Source organism: Papaver somniferum, unplaced genomic scaffold (assembly GCF_003573695.1).
Source record: "Papaver somniferum cultivar HN1 unplaced genomic scaffold, ASM357369v1 unplaced-scaffold_29, whole genome shotgun sequence".
Classification (NCBI taxonomy): Eukaryota; Viridiplantae; Streptophyta; class Magnoliopsida; order Ranunculales; family Papaveraceae; genus Papaver; species Papaver somniferum.
In genome coordinates this window covers 112,972-128,509 of record NW_020639929.1, presented here as the reverse complement: position 1 = coordinate 128,509, position 15,538 = coordinate 112,972, and the positions used below count along the sequence as shown (strand labels likewise).

The 15,538-nt window shown below is 38.5% G+C and overlaps 1 pseudogene; it reads right to left on the bottom strand.

Moving 5' to 3' along the window:
• Nucleotides 1-12,948: 12,948 nt before the first annotated feature.
• On the bottom strand, nt 12,949-15,121 carry LOC113341322 (annotated as a pseudogene).
• Between the last annotated feature and the right edge of the window lie 417 nt (nt 15,122-15,538).

Below are 15,538 nucleotides of genomic sequence, written 5' to 3'. Positions count from 1 at the left end.
TATGAAGCTTACTCACGTGGAAACTCGGCTAGCCGACAAGTATTGTTGAGCCAACTAAGGCTAATTACACGCCCATGGATAGCACAAAATGAAGAGCCAACAAAGGGAGATCCGCCTGAAAGACGACAAACTAAAATGACTAGGAGAAAACAAAGGAAAGAATTGAATGCAATGAGTCAACGCGAATGCGAAGACGTGGCAAGTAAGAAAAGAGACCCAACCGGATGTGATCTTTCGAAAGCAAGGCTCGCGGAAGCGCCGGTTCCAAAGAAAAGGGGTAGGCCGAGGAAGGAACCGCCAACAAGTCAACAACAAAGGGGGAATTCCATATCCACACCACAAGTCGATGAAGTGCCGGTTCCAAAGAAAATGGGTAGGCCGACGAAGGTATCGCCATCAAGTCAAGAACAAATGACGGATTCTGTATCCACACCACAAGACGATGAAGTGCCGTTTCCAAAGAAAAGGGGTAGGCCGACGAAGGTACCCTCATCGATTGAAGAAGAAAAACAAGCCGAGGAAGCGGATACCACACCTAGAGTCGATGTTTCGCAGGTTCCAAAGAAAAGGGTTAGGCCGACGAAGCTACCGCCATCAAGTCAAGAACAAATGATGGATTCTGTATCAACACCACAAGCCAATGAAGTGCTGGTTGCAAAGAAAAGGGGTAGGCCGACGAAGGTAACCGCATTGATTGAACAAGAACAACAAGGTGAGTAGTCTGAATCCACACCAAACAAGGAACCCACATCATGTCAATAACATCAAGTTGAAAACGGCGACAAGTCTGTTATTTTGGTTAGAAAGGGAAGAGGTATGCCAAGGAAGTACTCCCAACACACACCGAAGACACTGGAAGTGTGGAGATTGCAGAGAATGGATTAGATATAATTAAGCTAAAAAAAGGTAATATGAAGATGTATAAGGATTCCCAAACAGGTAGGACCATTAGAAGTTACCATACCAAAATAGAGTCTTATATATATCAACTTCCCAAGATTATTCGCGCGTATGTTATGTATACGGATGATGTCGATGGAGATGGAAATTGTGGATATCATGTCGTTACCGAATAATTAGGAATCTTTGAGACGGCGGTTAGTAAAAGGATGACACCATGCCGATAAGCGAGAAAGAGGATGGTCGATCAACTTGTTAAAAAGAAGAGTTGTTATAAACAATTGGTAGATAATGAAGAATAGTTTGATAGTTTGTATGCTCGGGTGTTATGGCCAGAGCACGAGATGAAGTTCCTTCTTACTGAATATTGCATGAAAATGCCGGTTTGTGGTCATCTTGTGGAGGATACATTTAACTGTGTTTTTCATTCTTTTAGCCTCACCGACAGTGCAACTTATACACCAAAGTGGCAAAAGTGCGAAGGATCTCTTAAGAAGAGAAGAGTTGTCTTGGCGTTCCTGAACGGGAATCATTTCATTATTCTGAAATTGAAGTAAAATTAATCGTTTCCACCGGTTTTTCCCTTGACTAAAAACAAGAAAATAGTCCACAATCAATCGGAGGGATGGATGAAATTTTATGAGGAGAACCACCAACTGTGGGATGCTTTGAAGCTATCAGAAAAGCCAGAGACGGGAGAAATTCAAATTCTTGATGATTAATTTGGATATGTTTGGTTCATTGTTAAGCAACCTTTTGTATTTTTGGAAGTTTGAATTGTAATCATTAAACGATACGCTATGGAATTGCCGGAATGATTTAATTCAAACACTTCAATGCCGGGAACAGATCCCGGCAAGGAAGGATATTTTATTTGTACGCTGTAGTAGAATGATAAGTAAACAGAGATATTAGTATTAATTCCGGCATTGAATTTAACGGTTTGGTAATGCCGGAATTCTACACAAATGCCTTATGTGTAAGGGAAAACAAGAGAACCGGCATGGTCGTAAAACTATAGTTTACGCCGGAACTCTAAATTCCTTTGGTTCAGAAAAACAGGTTGCCGGAATATAATTTACGATTTTAGACCACGTCGGTTGTGAAAAAAATACATTAAGAAATACAATGTTTGACATAACCAATAGATTGTTTAACAAACCATATATAAAGTTAAGCCTAAACTGATGAAATCAACATATCCAAAGTTCAGCAAGACACACAAGTTACCGTAAGCAAACACTAGATTGTTCAACAAACCATTTGTAAAGTTAAGATGTTCCAAACCGAAAAAAAATGAACTAAAGATGTCCAAAGTAAAACATACCAACAAACATAAACCAACAATAGATTGTTTAAAGACATAACTAATACCATGAAAGAAAAATTAAAAAGCATCTTATATCACTCGGCCCTTAGCTTCTTGTGTACCCTCTTCTTTGTTTCGTTCCACAAGGTAGTTGCACTTGGATCTTCAATTTTTTCTATCTTTTCCTCGGCTTTCTTCATTTCTGCTGGGGTCAGTACCTCTCCTCTCTTGTTCTTGCATTTAAACCAGTTTCCAAATCTCCCTAACAGCGAACGTTGTTGTCATATTGTTCAATTAGTATGTAAACTTTAAAAAATTATAGTTATAGAATCAAATAATAGAAAGTGAACCAGAATTACGTACCAACAACGTGAGGGTCTTCTGAAGTGCGGGTATAGTAGGTTCATATGGAGTTTTGTAGGGAGGTTTTTTTTGTAGAGGCACTTCATCGGTGGCAAGGCGTACAATATAAGGATGCGAGTACCTCAAATGACCTTTGAGGAAGTTTCGTTTCGGATCATAACCGTTTTCCACCAATTCCCAACCAACCCTATCAAGCACTAACTGTTGTTCTTCCCTTTCATTCCAATGTGCAAGTAAAGGAGTTGGTTTGTAAACTATCAGCGTATGTTATTCATCTGATAGACACTAAATAAAGTTATGAGAGAATTTCTGATTATATTTACCCGTAATTTTTTTCTGTTTGTACCCAAGTTGGCGCATCACACGGAGAGGGTTGTGCATAACAAATCCTTTTGGATGAAAAAATGTCCGTTGTAAAATGCTACATTGTCATGCCTTGCAAAGTGATCTCCTCTTTCATTCATATATGGGTCAAACACAACATATTCGACAGTGATAGATTCCAAAGCCTCTCTCATTCCGAGTAACCGAGTTCTGTTATTTGGTTTCAGATGGTTGTCGAAAAAGTATTTCTGAGCTATAGGATGTTGTGGTTCCAAACCATAAGTTGACGACTCCAAAGATGTGTACTCCTTGAACAATGTTGGGAAGTGTTCATAAGCCCACACTTAAGCCAATGAAAGATCGTTCCAAAGAAATGTATAAGAAAAGAACTAATTGGAAAACAAAATAACTAGTTCACATTACATGTAATACAGTGAAATTCTCATTAAATTGTCAGGCTGTCGCTTTAGAAGATCTACGCATCTCCGCCAAAAAATGTGCCAAGAAAGCAGTGCCCCATGAATACTCATGGACCTCCTCCAAGGGATCCAAGTATTGTAAGTTCTTCACATGCACCCTGTTACCATTAGAGTCAGGAAATATTGCGATTCCCAAGATGAACAACATATAAGCAGCGATAGTTTGCTGAATTTCTTCGGCATTCAAGTCCTTGCCCAGTGTTTCCCCAAACAAATCTCTGAGCTTGACGACTTTAATAGTCTTTGTCACGGTATTCTTTGACATGTACATATGTCCTTTTATCGTTGCCTCGTCCCAACCAAATAACGTTTTAGTCATCTCATAGATCTTTGACCATTATAGGGTCTTACCGTGATCTTCTTTCTTAACTGCTTTTCCAAGGATTCCTAGACCTAATATTCTTTGGACATCTTCAGGGATAATGGTCATCTCGCCAAAATGAAAATGCATGGTATCAGTTGAAGCAAAAAACCTCTTCAAGAAACAATTCGCCGTCACTTGATCAGTGGGCACATAGTTTTCTACCGCGGGATACAACCCGGATGCTCTTACTGCCGCTTGAACAGCCTCACACTCCCCTTCCAAATCCCATGTATCCATTTGCTGATGGCGGCAAACACGGAAGGCTTTTTTGTGGTCCTATAAAAACACACCAAACAAACTTCAATTCACTTGATCATATATAAACAATATAATAACAAGATGCAGACGTCTTACATAAGTTAAATAGATCCAACGAGACCAAGAGTCCTTGTAGTCAAATAAGAGTTTCGGATCTCTCGGCTGACCCCAGTGTTTTCCATCACTGCATTCTGGAATCATGTCATATGTTTTTGGGAGGTTTTTTTGGGAAGTAATCTCGGCATTGTGTTTGTTCACACGACCATTCCGGAGTTGGTGGAATTCAAAAAAACGGCTAGTTTTTTTCTAAAAAATTTTGAAAAAAAAAATGACCGTTGGAGTTTCATTCTACGTAATACAAAACCATTCCATGGTAAACATATACTTAAAGCACCAACCAAATAACAAAAATCCTTCTCTCAAGAACGCAAGAGTGAGAAAATCGATCAAGCAATCACGGTTCAAGTTTCACAAGGGATGGATGATTCATCAACAAGCTCTTTCAACAAACTACCATCAAGCTCTATTTGCAAAGTAAGTACACTCGCCATTACTAATCTTCTCTTACGGATTCACCATTACCATCGAGAGTTAAAATCTTCTTTACTAGAACGCATCACTAATTGAATTTTCTCTTACAGAGTCATCATTACATCTGTCAAATTTGCAAGTCTCCTTCTCATTTATCCATGGACTGTCCATTTGGTTATTCCCAGTGCAGGAAATGTGATGGTACACGCCGGCTTTGGATTGCCAAAACTAATGATGCTGAAAATGGAAGAATTTTTCTAAGGTGTTTGAATCACCCAAAATGCGATGAGTTCCAGTGGTTTGACAAAGCTGTAGAACTATCAAAGGCAATAAAAAATCACAAGGGACAGTGCAAGCCTATTGATGGGTGTGATGGGTGTTATATGAAGGGAAAGGAATATGTTGAAATAGAAGATGAACCAATGAAGATGGTCCTTGACACCGAGATTTCAGACGATGTCTTCGAAGATATTCGCGAAAGGCTCAAAGGTTCCGCAATTGTTGAAAAGGGATGGGTTACTAAATAGGAGAGCATCTTAAACCAAAAATGCTCCATCACCATGTTTTAGTATGTTTTAATTTAAAGTTTGAAATCTAATGTAATTGATTATCTAGGAATGAAATGAATGGAGCATTCATAACCTATTTATAAACAATACCGGCATAGTATTTTTATCCATTTTAATGCCGGAATTGTGAAAAACTATGCAAGAGTAAGAAAATCAGAATTCCAGCATGGATTCAATAATATCGACAATGCCGGAAATACCCATGATGTACACAGAAAATTGGTCAATTTCATCCAGTGTATCCGGCATTGATTTAGAGAAACTACTTTGTGCCGGTACAACTGACGGCATAGATTTTCATCAAGTTGGATTTCCGGAACATATACCGTTGCAGTGGAACTAAAACTTTTGAATACCGGAACTCTCCATAACCTACACAAGAACTTTGACATTTTCATCCATTGTACCCGGCATGATTTTGGAGAAAAATCTTCCATGCCGGTGCTAATGCCGGCATAACAATTTACGTTTTTATAATGCCGGAACCTTTACCGGTGTTGTGGAACTTAAGCATTTGAATGCCAGCGTTTCTCGTGTAAACAAAACTTAGAAAGACATCATTTTACTAGAAATCTAAACATGTTCAACATAAACCAAACAACTAAATCGTGCTTAAATGTTCTTCATCAAGATATCACAAACCAAAAGTAAACCAAACAACTAAATATTTCAACCAAAAACAAGTTTGAAATTGTTCAAAACATAACAACCGCCATCCAAATAACGAAACACAACTATATAGTTCATCACTTGGTCTTTTGCTTCTTGGAAACGGGCGCGTTCCTCGTTTCCCCAAACAAAGCTTTTGCATTTGGGTCTTCAATTCGATCAAGATTTTCCGCGAGTACCTTCACCTCTTCAAGGGATAACACCTCTCATTCCTCGTACTCACAACCTAATATCTTCTTCAACTTGCCAAGTCGACGCCTCTAGTTTCATACATACAACATATAATTAGTATATATATGCTAATATAAAATTATGTGTACATTATATGAGTAAGCAATTAACAATACTTACTAGCAATCCAACGGTCTTATTAAGTTGGGTCATCGTAGGTGGTGCCTCTATAGGAGTTGGAACGGGAGGGTTTTTATGGGGTGGAACTTCGATGTTTTCCGGGAGCACGACAAAAGGATGTGACCATTCCAAGTAATCATCAATGTAGGTTGGGTCGGCTTCGTCACCGTTGTTCACAAGCTCCCAATTAGTAGCATCTACCAAACAACGTGGTTCCCTATCCCTCCAATGTGTTGGTTCTAGAGTTAGATCATACCCTACCCTCAACTTTGTGGAACTTGTCATGCACTGAGAAATATCAAGAATGTATCTTTCATGAGAGGCTGTCATGCTTCTAGGTAATTGCTTCTATCCAAGTTGCCGCATCACACGTCGAGGATCAGCCATAACGTATCCCTTTGGGTGGAACAAAGGCCCTTGATAAAATGCAACGTTATAATACCTTTTTTATTGGAGGTTCTCTCTAGCCTCCTTGTAACGGTCGAACACAACATCTTTGGTAGTCATCGCGTCCAGAGCCAATCTCATTTCTGCCAGTCGATGATTGTTACCGGGCTTCAGATGGTTGTTGAACTTGTATCTCTTGGCTCTAGTCTCCTCGGGGTCATCAATGTGAATAAACTTCAAGAAGGGGTTGTCCTTGAACAATGTTGGGAAATGTTCATAAGCCCACACCTATACAAATGTGAAATGATACATATAAAAATCAGTAAATTTTGTTTCTAAATTCATGATAAGGGTACATGTGAACAATATAAATAAGAACATAAGTTTAAAAACAAAAATACCTGGAGTAGAGTGAAATTCCTAAAAAATTGGTTTGAAACCGCCTTAGAGGCACTTCTAATCTTTGTCATCAAATGTTCCATTTCCACGGTGCCCCATGAATAGATAAAGATCTCTTCCAACGGATATTGAAGGTAGTTTGCACTAATCCTGTTTCTACTAGTGTCAGGGAACACCCTAGTGCCCAAGATGAATAACAGGTACGCAGCGGCTGTATAACGAATCTGTGTGGGGTCCCATCCATCCTTCAAACTTCTTTCCTTTGACTTTTCAAACTTCTCCTTCAGCAGGGTCGGCTTGATGGTATTTGTCCTACTAACCTTAGATACATAGAAGCTTTCCACAGAAGTTTTGTAGTCCCAACCAAACAACTTGTTAGTAAGCTCGTGCAACTTCGTCCATTCTAGCTCAAAAGAATGATTATCTCGTTCTGCAATTGATGCCAATAACCTCTAAGCCTAGAATGTTCTGAGCATCATCAGGGATCAAGGTCATTTCTCCAAACGCGAAGTGCATGGTATCAGTTTCACCACGGAACCTTTCGACGATGCAATTGACTGTCACAATATCTGGCTTCACATAATTTTCAACCAAAGGATATAGATCAGAATCCTTTACTATTGCTTGGACCTCTTCATGCTCCTTAGACAAATCCCAATGAGCAGCGGATTGGTTTCGGAAAACACGTACATCCTTCGTATGATCCTACAATTAGGAGATAATACGATTAAGAGATTTTGCATAAATACAAAACAAACATATGCACGAGATAGAAATTCTTACATAAGTTTGATATATAGTACAAGCCCATGAGTCCTTGTATCCAAATAGATGCCCCGGATCAAAAGAAGTTGCGTAAATTTTACCACCACGATCAAGGTCGGGTATCATGTCATCAACATGAGGAAGGTGAGAACCTTTAACTTTTACTTTTCCTTTGACTTTGCCTTTTCCATTTCCTTGTGTGGCTTGTTCACTTGGACCACCTTGTTCCACTACTCCTTGCCTTTGGTTTGTTAATTGGGTTGGATTAATCTCGTTATCTTCCTCCTCACTTTCCTCTTCATCTTGTTCATCTTCCTCCTCAACTGCTCCGGTAGATTCACGGATTACGAGTTTACTACGATCACGACCACTCTCCCAAATTGCCCCTCTTGTATTAGCACCCAAACGTTTTTTGTTTTTCCCTCGAGGAGGCAGAGACTGAGGAGTATCAAGACCGTCCTTCCTTCTTTTCTTAGTGACAGCATCTTTACCTTTTCCTATGTTATTTTGCTATGCTTTAGCTTCCTTTGCTTTAGATCTATTTCAAAAGAAGCACGAAATAAATATAAGACAACTAACTTTCATTTCTAATACCGGCATAGATACACCACATTACTGTATAGAATAATCCTTACCGGCATACTGAAAATAGGTATCGAACATGCCGTAAGTAAATAACGGCATGGTAAACTCAAACTAATACATGCCGGGAATAACTACCGGCATTGACAGGTAAATTTCGAAGATGCCGGTACACTTTAGGAAATTCCTGGATAACATAACAGGAGTACCGGAAGACACGTAAAATAAAAACAAATGCCGGGATCTAATGTCGGCATGACAAAAAAATGTCGAGGATGCCGGTACTATTTCTGAAGTTTCTGGATACCAAAACTCCAGTACCGGCATGGAAGCTAACCTAAAATGTATGCCGGTACATATAACAAACTCCTTGGTTTTCTGTTTATGAGAAGCTCACCACCCGCGTATTCGTAAAAGTTCAAATCAATGCCGATACTGGGTTCAGAAGTGGTGTTCATCTTAAATAGATTGCTAAAACTAAGTTCCGGTGTGGTCTTCAACCTAATTTAAATGCCGGAAGAATCTAGCGGTGTGGTCTTCATCTTAAATTGAGTGACGGTATGTGTTTCCGGTGTGGTATTCATACTAAATTGAATGCCGGAACAACTGAAACTCAACTGTTTCAGTTAGGGTTTCCCGATTTTGACCTAAACTCATAACTACAAATCGATTGAAACACTAATTAAGCAGTTTTAAATCACTTACCTTCTCACAGAAGCCATGTGTCTGAGTAGTTGATCGTCTGATAACTCTTGTTCTTCGTGTTCTTGCACTTGAGCAATCAAAGCAAGCTTCTTTTGTTGTTTTTGTTGAGCAATCGATTTTGATTTTGATTGGGCATCAGATTTCTTTCTTGGCGGCATTGTTATGGATTTGGGTAAGCTTTAAGCGAGGAAGAAATTTTTGAATCGACGATGAAGAACAATGGTGTGAACGATGAAGAAGATGAAGAAAAACAAATTTTGAAACCTAACCCTAACTGAGAATGCCGGAACTGATAGATAGAGAAATGGAGGACATTTAATTTGATTTTTGATTTTATGTTTTAGTTGAAAGGGTATAACAGTCTTTTCATAATGTTTTATAATTAATCTAAGGATGTTTTAGTATTTTTGCCCCAAAAAACACCCCTTAGCAGACACCTTTGGTTGGGGAAAGTAATTCATATCCCCAACTAGTTTCCATTATCCCCAACTGCGTGTTCAATTTTAGCTCACCCGTACAGTACAGTTCAATTTTCTGGATAAGTAAAAGAAAAACTAAACCAAAAAAAAATCTTCCAAAGCGTAGTTCAGTCCTAATAATATACTCTAGTTTAGTAGTTCAATTATATAATTTGTGATCACCTCCACAAAATCATTGGCATATGGGAAACGATGACCAAGAGGCGTCCCAACAAGATTCATCAACCACATCTTTATATCCGTCCTGTCTTCTTTTAACGGTGATGGTGAGACCACCGAAGCTGTATAGATGAGTCTCCTCACTGTGCCTGATCTTATACAAGACTCTCCAATACTTTTGGCTCCTGCTAATGCTGCCTCTGTTGTGTTCTGATACTACAATAATTATCAAGCATTTGAAGATTGAAAATATTTGCAGATCTTTATGACAAAAGTGCTTAATCAACGGTTATTACCAAGTAGAGTTGCGAATTACCTGATGAGAGTTTTCAGTGGAGTGCAGCAAAGGGGTTGCAACATGAAGAACGAAATCACAATCTTTTATTACAACATCAAATTCGTCCGGTTTATAAATGTCGGCTTGAAATAACTCCAATCTTGTTTCCGCTCCTTCCTAATCCTAGTTTGGTATTGTTGTGAGTTTTAGAAAAGCGTTTTTCTGTTATGTTGTGTTGTGCGTTGCTGTCTTGTGCAAATAAAAAGGCATGACGTTTGGTAAACAATAATTTAAAAAGCGCTGTGAAATTGACAAACTGTAAATTATGTTTGGTAAGTTGGTATTCAAAATGCTGGTGATGTAGCTAATGACGAAAATAGACATGATTTTATAAATACACCGTAATTATTATAAATTATATTTTAAATTTTAATATATTTATTTATTTTATTATTATACATTTATTAATAAATAAGAAGTCTATTTGTTATTATTTTTTATCTTTTGATAAAAAAAATATTACTATTGTTTGTTTGAAAAATATTTTTAATTTTTCTTTTTAATTTTATTATTTTTCAGTTTTATTGTAATTTTTTTCCTAAATAATTTATTATTACTATTGTAATTAACTTTTATTATTTCAAACAAAAAAAAATAGAAGTTAGAAATATAATGATAATTGTAGAATATTCTAAAGTATAATTTGTCTTTATAATAAAATATAAGGTTAAAATAGAGAATTAATTAAATCAAATCATGTGGGTCCACAACTTCTATTTTTCCAGCTTTTAAAAGCTAGTGGTGAGTAGCTTTTAAAAGCAGGCCTAAAATGGAAGTGCTTCTTTCCAAAAGCACTTTGAAAAAATTTTACCAAACATAATTTTTAATAAAAGTTTGTTATAAATTTGTTACAAAGTACTTTTGGTAGAAAAAAACAATCCCAAACGGGACTAATCTCTTTAACAACCCAACCTTGTTTTCATCACCTTGTACAATAAATAAATTGTAGTTGAGAAATCTAGCTTATTAATTACTTGAGGAAAAAACCTATTTAGAGAGAGGAAATGTGATGCATACATACTTATGTTTCTTAATGTAGCGCGAACATTAAGACCCTTGTCTAGATCTTCTAATTTGTCTCCATCAACAAGGTATATCATACAGGTTCAGTCCCTCTTTCTACCGTCAAAATGTAGTTGTAGGAAATCCCACAACTGCACCCATGTAAGAATTTAGACAATAATCTAAGAAATAATGGTGGAAATCACATAATCATTCATTAAGATCTCAAAATTGGATACAAGATAATAAGAAAACCCTAACTTGCTCTTCAAATAAACTTTCTCTCTCATAAATTTCTTGTTTAAGCACTCCAAAAGATCTCCCTTTACATGGTTGATCTACCCTTTATATAGGGTTATACATAATGGATGACAGCTCATAAATCCTTTATTGTGGATGACAGCTAAAAAATCATTTATTTTCGGATTCATTGTGCGTTACTAGCGTACATTCACATAGATCATTCTCGCATACACTTCGCACGGTTCTTCACACTTTACTCGTAACTGTGCTAACATCATTTGATACGTCATTTTAGTTTAATCATGAGTGACGCCCTTCGCTCATACTAGATTATCATTATATCGCATAGATAGTAAGTGTGCGATATTTCACTCCTACAGTCACAACTTCGAATTCTTCATGATTATAAATGTCAGGCTTGAAATAACTTCAATCTTGTTTCTGCTACTTCTAGTCTCTTTAACAACCCAACCTTGTTTTCATCACCTCTTACAATAAATAAATTATAGTTCAGAGATCAAGTTTATTTCATCAGAGAGTGACAAAGAGAGGAAGTGTGATGAATACTTAGGCTTCTTAATGTAGCGCTAACGTTATGACCCTTGTCTAGAAGCTTTTTAACAATAGAGAACCGATAAAACCCGCATCTATTTCCTCCATCGGCCATGATGTTCTTAATTACTAGAAGTGTTAGTAGTTTACACAGTTTCACAATCAACATCTGCTTCTCTCTCCCTCTTGTTTTTATTTTTTATTTTATTTTTTGATTTTTGATAGTTCTTCTTGTGCGTCGACAAACTCAGTATGGCGACGTGGTGGCGTGTATAATAATAATTCCGCCCTTTATACGTCTCTATGGATTCTATTTATTCCGGAGAATTTTCTGCAAAAACAAGTGATATGCGTCCACAATATGACCGCCTAAGATGCGAACGCGTTTATGTGCCGCATATCAGAATTGTTAAGCTTTATTACAAGACTATAACTGTCTGAAAAAGGAAAAAGACCGTTCTTTTACGTGGTAGATTCGCAACACAGTGAACACACCACAGTTGTCTATTGGTGTCGTGATGCATGTATACCTCACATGCAAGTTTTGTCCATACACGTCACAAGAGATGTTATGGTTTGTGGAAGTTGTAGAATTCCTTTGTTGGATCCTTGTGATCGAGAAAGGAGCTCGATAAGCTATCTCCTTGCATCTTCCACTAAGCTTGTTCATAGACCATTCTTGAAGGTGACATTAAAATCGCAAGACATTAAAAGCTGCCCGTAAGTTCCCAGTCTCGCCCATTTCAGAGTATGCTGAGAGCATTACATTATATTCCATGAGAACACATCTTTAGTAGGTATTTTCCCAAACAATTTAACCGCATCATTGGTTTTGCCAGATTTCACTTTGAGGTGAAGGAGACGGTTTTGGAGGTAAGTACTGTTGGGTTCTACATGAGACTGCAATCTTTTTGCTTGATCGAGTAATAGCCGAGTGTATGGCTCTGTTGCAGTGCAACCACCGCGAACTAAGACTGTATCAATGGCTTCTCTAAGCTTTTGGTTTGCCTTAATTTTTTTTGGTTTTAAGTTTTAAAGGGTTGTTAGGGATATTGGTAACAAATGGTAGTGCCTATTTTTTAGTTTCCGATTTTATTTTATTTTATTTTCAATTATGATCATGGATATTTCACCTTCAATTATTATCATTTATCAAAAGAAGGAACTGTTTAATCTGAAGTTTAGTGAGTGTAACTGAATAAATCACACAGAACCATAATATTTCATATAGAAAATGGAGGAAAAATTTCATCAAATGATGTTACATCCAATGAAACAACTATTACAGTATCTTAACAAAGGATCTATATCTCTTCTCAGTAATTTTTTTTCCCATATAAAACGATACATCTCAAAGCTGCTAAACAACCCACTAATTCAAACGACCTAATTTTGTAATTGGTTAGTTAGTGTGATGAGTGGCATGACAACAGTTTTGTTCAACATTCCCAGAAGTCATTCAGTACTCTCTGCATTAGTTTCAGCTCTTGCTGTGCTTAGCTACCTTCATTTCTCTCTTCAGCACACCTTTGATTTCCTCCAGATCCTTCAATTCCTTCTCCAAACTCTATATGAAAAGACAGACAACATGTGAATTAGCAAATCAGTAATTACAGATAAAAACAAAGGACAAGTTAGATCTAACAAACCTGCAGAGACTGACGGAGGTCATCAACTTCCTTGCAATCAAACCTTCCTTGAGAAAGATGAATCCAACTTCAATTTATGCCTAACCAAATCATCTTGCATTCTTTGCTTACAGTGCTTAAACTCTGACAACTCTTTCCCTTTTCTATATCACCTGCCAACCCAAGTAAATGCGAGTGTATTTCAGTCTTCATATCATTTCCTTGATCTTCGCTGCTAAGCTTTCGATTTTAGCATCCACGTCGGCTAACTCCATTTCCAGTTTCTGCTGTCTTGTAGGGATGATCTTCTCCACGCTCCTAACAATACCAACAGCCACGGTGTTGTTCAGATCAAGATCTCTGACAGCAAATCGTCCAAGAGGTGGGTTCTCCGAGTTGGACTCCAACACCACAGGGTTCATCGGTACCATTCGTACCTCTGCAACATCCTTTCTCTGCAGGAAAGGGGGACTTTTTTCGATAGTTTTGATTACATTTGAACTTTCCATGGCGACCGTTCTCATGATCTCAACAAACGTCACAGGCACATGGGATGTATGCAAGTGTAGACTAGCTGTGTAACCTTCGCTGATGTGACCAGGGTGGTCGAGAACAGACACAAGAGCTGTGAAGCTGGATGCTCCCCAGGCACGGTCATCCACTGAGTCGGATGCTACAAGACCACGCTCCAACATCTTCCAAGGGATCCCACTGACATTGAATCCTACAATGTCCCCTGGCAGAGCTTCACGGGTAGCTTCGTGATACTTGTGCCTCTGCACAGACTTGACTTCAGCAGTCAACTCTTGTGTCACATCAAAGGGTGCGAAGTTTACAGCCATTCCAGGCTTCAGCGAACCACTTTGCACACGTCCAACTGCCACGGTGCCAACACCATCGACCATACGTACACGCACTAAAGGAAGACGCAAGGGGTTCTCCTTCTTTGCAGGCCTAGTTAGCATAGCGAGCTGGTCAAGAGCCTGGATGAGAGTTGGTCCTTGAAACCAGCCGAGGTTGGGGGACATCTCAACCAAGTTGTCGCCGCCGAAACCAGACATTGGAACGAATGTAAACTGTTCGGGCCTGAAGCCAACTTTCTCCAATAGAGACGAGGTCTTGTTCACAATCTCGTTGTACCTATCTAGAGAGTACACGGGGGTGGTGGCATCCATCTGCGTTTTTGTGGGCAGAAAAGAGCTATCAGCTGCTACCATACGAAGAAAAAAACTTGGAGATTCCTGGTTGGCATGCCCGTGCAGATTATGGAAAACTAAGTGAAACAAGATTAAAGTTAGTTGTATCTACCTTGTTACAGCAACAGATAATCTGTCTGATGCCGAAAGTGCGGGCAAGAAGAGCGTGCTCCCGTGTCTGACCATGACCATTGCGAGAGATGCCTTCTTCAAAGGCGCCTGGGCTTGCGTCGATCATCAGCAATGCACAATCAGCCATTGAGGTACCAGCGATCATTTGGTGAATGAAGTCACGATGCCCGGGAGTATCAATGACCGATAACAGGAAGTTTGGTGTCTGTAGTCCATGGTCAAACCACGCTCGCGTTCGGCCTTCAGTTTGTCAAGCACCCACGCGTATTTGAATGAAGCCCTGTTCATCTCAGCAGCCCTCTCCTCGATCCTCTGGAAGGCATATTCGTCAATACCTCCAAGCATGTGGACCAAGTGACCAATGGTAGTAGACTTCCCACTGTTGACATGTCCAACGACAACAATGCTGATGTGCACTTTCTCAGCACCCATGTCTGAGTACTGCACAAACAGGAGGAGAGATCCACATGAGTACAAAATACGCGTTTGCTAACTAAAACATGAAAACTTGCAACTCAATAACCATATATATACCACCACCACCAAGAAGAAACACTATAAAATCCACGAAAAGTGGATACCGTTAACAAAAATCATTTGAACATGCCACGTTTGGTGCCAAGTAAAAATCCATGAATCAAACAAAAAACCAATAAATTTTGTTGTAGTAGATGAGAATTAATGAGGTAAACAAGTTCTGCTTACTTCTAATGTTCATATCTCTTCTTCATAAGTAGAAAAACTATGATGGAGAACCGTAATTGACATCAAACCGTGAATAGCAAAAGAAGATACAAAATACCTAGAAATGATACACTGACAGTTGCTCTGCATAAGGTTGTGTAGTTACATACA